Source organism: Nicotiana tabacum, chromosome 6, assembly GCF_000715075.1.
Source record: "Nicotiana tabacum cultivar K326 chromosome 6, ASM71507v2, whole genome shotgun sequence".
Classification (NCBI taxonomy): Eukaryota; Viridiplantae; Streptophyta; class Magnoliopsida; order Solanales; family Solanaceae; genus Nicotiana; species Nicotiana tabacum.
The window spans coordinates 55,626,877-55,633,299 of record NC_134085.1 but is presented as its reverse complement, the minus strand read 5'-3'; positions in this window follow the sequence as shown (position 1 = coordinate 55,633,299).

Here is a 6,423-nt window from a genome sequence, read left to right as displayed (position 1 = left end):
CTTTAGTTTTGTTCCTTGGGGGTGGCAATTCTTGGATGGCTTTGATCTTTGATGGGTCTAGCTCGATGCCTCGCCGACTGACTATGAATCCCAACAGCTTTCCAGATGGAACACCAAATGCGCACTTGGCAGGGTTAAGCTTGAGGTTGTACTTGCGAAGTCTCAAGAAGAATTTCCTCAAATCCTTAACGTGGTCGGCCTGATGCTTTGATTTTATGATCACATCATCCACGTATACCTCAATCTCCTTATGTATCATATCATGAAACACCGTGGTCATTGCTCTCATGTAGATTGCCCCGGCGTTCTTTAAACCGAATGGCATTACCTGGTAGCAATAAGTTCCCCATGGTGTGATGAATGCTGTCTTCTCCGCATCTTCTTCATCCATTAGAATTTGATGATAACCGGCATAACAATCCACAAAAGATCCTATCTCATGCTTGGCACAATTATCGATCAAAATATGGATATTAGGTAATGGGAAATTATCCTTCGGACTTGCTTTGTTGAGATTGCGATAATCGACGCATACTCTGATCTTGCCGTCTTTCTTTGGCACATGAACGATATTAGCCAACCAAACAGGATATCGAGTGACTCGAATGACCTTTGCCTCTAACTGTTTGGTGATTTCTTCTTTAATTCTCACACTCATATCAGGCTTGAACTTTCTCAATTTTTGCTTGACAGGAGGCACCATTGGATCAGTGGGCAATTTGTGAACCACTAAATCAGTGCTCAAACCTGGCATGTCGTCATACGACCATGCAAAAACATCTTTGAATTCTATGAGTGCTTTAATCAACTCTTCTCGGATCTTTGGTTTGAGATGGACACTTATTTTAGTTTCTCGGATATTATTCGTGTCCCCTATGTTGATGTCTTCGGTATCACTCAAGTTAGGTTTGGTTTTTTCCTCAAAATGAATTAACTCTTTACTAATCTTTTCGAAAGCCTCATCCTCATCATATTCTGATTCATAATCACAATATACTTCTTGAATTATTATTTCGGAATTAGATTGATTATTAAGACTGGGCTGAGGATTCCTCATGCATGCCATATCACTAGAGCCAGCGTAAAAAGAACTGTACAAAAAAAAAAAGAAAAATATCAGGAATGATAATGAAAAGGGAAACTGTATTTTATTGGATGATGAAAGATAACAAGGTTTGCACACTTCAAACAAACTGTAAGATAAACATTGGGATTACAACCCTGAGGTAACCCAAACAAATTGAAGGAAAATCAAAATAAACTACCAAGACTCCTTTCGAATAGGGAGAGGAGTGGCTTTCCAATTATTAAGCCTTGTCTCTGGCCCGATGAATTGCACTTCTGTGTCGCTAGAACCTTCACTGTTTTCCACCATATTCACATCGTCAAACAATTTCTCGAATCTTTCAATTAATTCCTCCTCAGGATTGACCAAGGATTTAGGAATTGTTGTTATCGGGTGATTTTCAGCACCGATCTTGATAAAAGACTTTGATAGATGTGGGACTGGTTTTGGAAGAACCCATGCCTTTTGTTTCAGCTTTCTGGCCCTTCTCACGTCTGTGACAGTGGGTATGAATCCCAAACCAAATGTTCCCCAGTTCTCGGGGAGAGATACTGGTTGTATAATTCCTTGCAAAGATGAGCCCAAACCTTTGCCGGGTATAAAACCATTTTTTAACATTTCATTGGCTACCATGACTGATGCAGAGGTTATCTTTGGATTCGGAATGTATTTCTCCTCTGGAATCTTCTCTACCGACATTGTGTCGGACACTTGGTAAACCCATGGTCCCTGGTCATTTTCTATTCCCTCGACTGGTACAATGGCACCGCTGTGAGCATTTAAACTGTCTTCTCCATGCACGACTATTTCCTGTTTATCCCATTCAAACTTGACTACCTGGTGTAGTGTTGACGGGACTGCTTTAACAGCATGGATCCATGGTCGACCCAATAGCAAATTATAGGAAACAGTTATGTCCAGCACTTGAAACTCCATTGTGAATTCAACTGGTCCTATTGTCAGCTCCAGCACTATGTCGCCAAATGAATCTCTTCTTCCACCGTCAAACCCCCGTACGCAAATACTATTCTTCTGGATCCTCTCATCTTTTATTTTCAACTTGTTTAAAGTGGAGAGAGGGCAGATGTTTGCACTTGACCCGTTGTCAACCAATACCCGGGTTACTACGGAGTTTTCACATTTCGCGGTGAGGTAGAGAGCTCTGTTGTACTCAGTACCTTCCATAGGCAATTCATCATCAGAAAATGTAATTCTGTTTGCCTCAAAGATTCTGTTGGCTATTCTTCCCAAATGATTTACGGAGATCTTATCAGGAACGTGTGCCTCATTCAGGATTTTCATCAAAGCTTGACGGTGCTCCTCTGAATGGATCAGTAATGACAATAATGAAATTTGAGCGGGTGTCTTTTTCAATTGTTCCACAACAGAATAGTCATGGAGTTTCATCTTTCTTAAAAACTCTTCCGCTTCTTCTTTCGTCACAGCTTTCTTTATTGGTGTTGGATTATTTTTAGTTTTTCTTAACTCCTCGGGAGTGAAATATCTTCCCGAACGAGTCAAGCCTTGCACCTCACAGACTTCTTCCTTGACTTCTTTTCCTTTATACATTACCGTTACCCGTTCGTAGTTCCATGGAATGGCTTTGTTGCTGATCACTGGTAACTGGGTTACCGGCTTGATAATGACCCGATCTATATGAGCTCCTTCCACGACTACAATGGGTTTGCTGGCGACCCCTGGTACTATCACTTTCGATTCTCCTTGCTTTGTGGAAACTTTGCTCGAAGATCCCTTCTCAAATACCACAGATGGTTCATCACCCTTTTTGTTCTGCTTAGGTACCGACTTCTCCTCTGTTAAATGCTCTTCTGGCTTGGCTTCATGAGACCTGATCATTATTGTAAGCACGTGATTTTTGCTTCACCAACAATCACTCCAAAAGAAAATAAAAATAAGTGACAAATGGTTTCAATTGTTCAAGTTTTCGTGACATGTGTTATTAGTCGTTTGTAGGACTGTCCATTTTGCATCTAGTCATTATCAAACAAAAATACAAAAATGCCTGTCGTTAAAAGAAAATTCAAAAAATATGTGTATGTGTGCATCGTTCGTTCTAAACTGTGATCTAACCATTTTTATTTTATTTTATTTTTTATTTTATGTGTGTTTATCGTTGTGGGTGTCACTCAATATGTGTGTAGGTTTATTTTAATTTTTACATTGTTTTAGGAATTTTTGTTTAATTTAAATGAAAAAAAGGGGAGAGGGGAAAAGGAAAATCTGATTTGGGCCCCGAAACAAGGCCCAAAACCAAAATACTGATCCAATCCAAGACGAGCCTGCCCAAACACGGACTCAAACGATGCCGTATCGGCGTCCCTACCAAAGCCGTTGATCTGATTCAAACGAACGGTCCAGATCCGGCTGTTCAACTCGCCTCAACGACGTCGTTTCAGGCAAGATGATCTAAGCCGTCCAACCCCATTGATCCAACGGATCCAGACCCTCCTCTAAACCCGTCAACATGACCCGATCCAATCCCCTACCCGGTCTTAACCCACTATCAGCTCCCGAACGACGTCGTCTCTCCTCAATGAGTAGATCCTGGCCCTTGATCTCAATTGATCCAACGGCCAGGATCTAAACCCTCAATCCATATATAAACCTTCCCTTACACCCCGCACCCCCTATCCGAACCCCACCCCTCACTCGTCTCCTTCCCCAACCTGAAACCCCCAAACCCTAGCAAGCCGCCCTAGTTTCCCTTCCACCAAAACCCGGCGGCATGAACGCCGGTGGCCACCTCCCGAACACCCTAAGACCCCCTCACTCCCCTGAACACGAATCCACTAACCACGAACCTCGAATCATCTCCTATCGTCTCGAATCTGGATTTGAAGATTCGAGACAAAACTCGATCTACACCAAACCTCACCATCTTTGTATCAGACACTCCCCTGACCTTCCTCGTGACCAAACCAAGCTTGGTTTGGTCCGAATCTACCCACAACTCCCTAAAAATCAGATCTGGAAATCCAGACCTTAGAACACATGCACCTGGGGAATCCGGCCGGTCTTGACAAGGGTTTGAGGTCTAATAGACCTTAATCAAGGTGTTCTCATGTGAGAACACCCTGATTAAAGTTTGTTCGGCCTCAAGGGTTCGAAGTTGAATCAGAATTTGGGTCATTTTTGATTTCAAACCTTTTTGGTAAGTTTTCCTTTCTTTTGTTTTAGTTCAAATTAAGTTGTCAGCATGTTCCGTTGTGTTTGTTTGTTATGTTGTTATTTTTCATTCGGATTTCTTCCATCTCTGTTAAAGGCCTTTTATTTGGTCGATTGTCTTCTGTTTGTGTTCTGAATACACTCTGTGATAAACATGATCGTCAGTTAGATTAGTCGTCAAATGAATTAATTCATATAGGCCCAGTAATTTAACAAAAGTTGTCTGATACCCTTTAGGTCCCTGAACGTATTGTTTATATGAGCGACTAGTTATTACCTGCTATAATTAGTATAGTCGACTCGATAAATGTCGTCGATTAGTTTTCTATAACTAATGAATCGAATGAGCTAATAATGTCGCATGACTAATGAGCCTGTATTGTGATTTGAATGTTGGGCATTACCCATGAATGTTAGTTTGTAACTACATTGTAAACAATTAAAAGGCCAGGCTGGGGCAGTTCTGAAATCGAATGTTCAAAGCCCAAAGTGCCCTGATGCTGCAATAGGCAGGGCAGTAATAATCAAGGTTAAGCAGGGGTATTCTGGGGTGTTAAAAAGGACAGAAAGATTAGTTTAAATGAAGCTGACAAGTAGGGTACTAATTAAGATTAAACTAATACTAATGGGGAACAAGACACAAGGGTATGGGGCTTAAAATGAATAATAAAATGAGCCCATCACTCTTGTTTAAACAAAACCAGGCGTGGGGAACTAATGGCTGGCATCAAGAGATGCTCAAGGATGGGCTTTAAAGAGTATGGGCAGGCTGCAAGTTGCAGCACGAGGGCAGCTCAGCTGCACTGGTTCATTTGGCTTATAAATAGGCCATTTGAGAACTTAAGAGGGGCTGGATTTTTTTGGAATCTTCAGAAAAGAAAAACAAAACAAAAAGGCTGAAAGAAAAAAAAAACTTTAGTCTGAAGAGAGGTCTAGTGAGTCCCAAATCACAATAGCATAAACACAAGGTAGTTTCCAATAGACATTGTAGCCAAACACTGCCTGAAAGTTGTATAAGAGTGCATATTGGTCAAAGCTGTCTTGGCCAAGTTCTGTTGCTTGCATTGGCTGAGTTGTTTGTGGTTGTTGAACTGGTAGTTTTACTGCATTTGAACCCTCAGTTACTGCTGTTATTTCCCTACTCTTTCCTGGGATTGCTGGCTTGATATTCGACTATCTGCTAGTCCTTGTATTCTGGGAGACATTGTTGGTTATCTGTGGCTGTGGAAAACACTTGGTTTAGTTGGTTGTTGCTGTGTTGTTGCTGTGTGTCTGCTGCTGCTGTATTCGTTGCATACTACTCAACTGATCACTCTCCTTCTTCCTTTCCTTTCCTTACCAGGTACACAATCGATACCACCAATGTAACTGAGAGTTTGAACATGAATGCAAAAGAGAGGACCTGCAGATTGTTTTTATATACACGTGGACTGTTGTATTAAATGTCATGTAGTATATAGTAGTTACATTTTCGTTTGGATAATAGAAGTAGCCTACATGCTTAGTGTATCAATGTAGGTAAGTGAATGCTAGTCATATATGTATGCTGTTAGGTGAAAATATTCTCATTGCAATAAGTTGTATTTTAAACTTAGTCTGATGATGTAGTATATTCTCTAACGTAGGTCAAATAGGAAAACTATCCACTTTAATTAAAGTACTTTCCTCTTTTGTCAGATTGTCACATATAAATTGATAAACTCATTTATAGAACAAAGAACCAGTTCAGGGCCTCAACCTCATGAAGGTCGAGCCCAAATCGAAGCAAACCAAGTAGGCCCGTATCGAACAAGCAGAGGCCCAGGTCTGGCCTATCACGCATGGGCTGGATTTGGGCCCGTGATTATTTGTTCGGCTGACTGTATATGCAGCCTCATTTCTGATTTTTTTGCTTTTCTGAATGTCATTACAAACAACTTGCAAGCATCTAATTAATTAGGACTATCTACTATTTTCAATTGATAAAGACAAACACGACAAGAAACGTAGTTGTTATAGGATATCCTTTTAAAAATAAGAACGAGATGAGCCTCGATGAAAATAAACAAAACGCACAGATGCGGGGCCCTTGTTTAAATGTATATTATCGAAGCATTTAGGTTCCAGGACGGGTTGTTTAGCAAATCTCACAACCCTCCTAAAATAATAATACGTTAGACTCTTTAGGATGC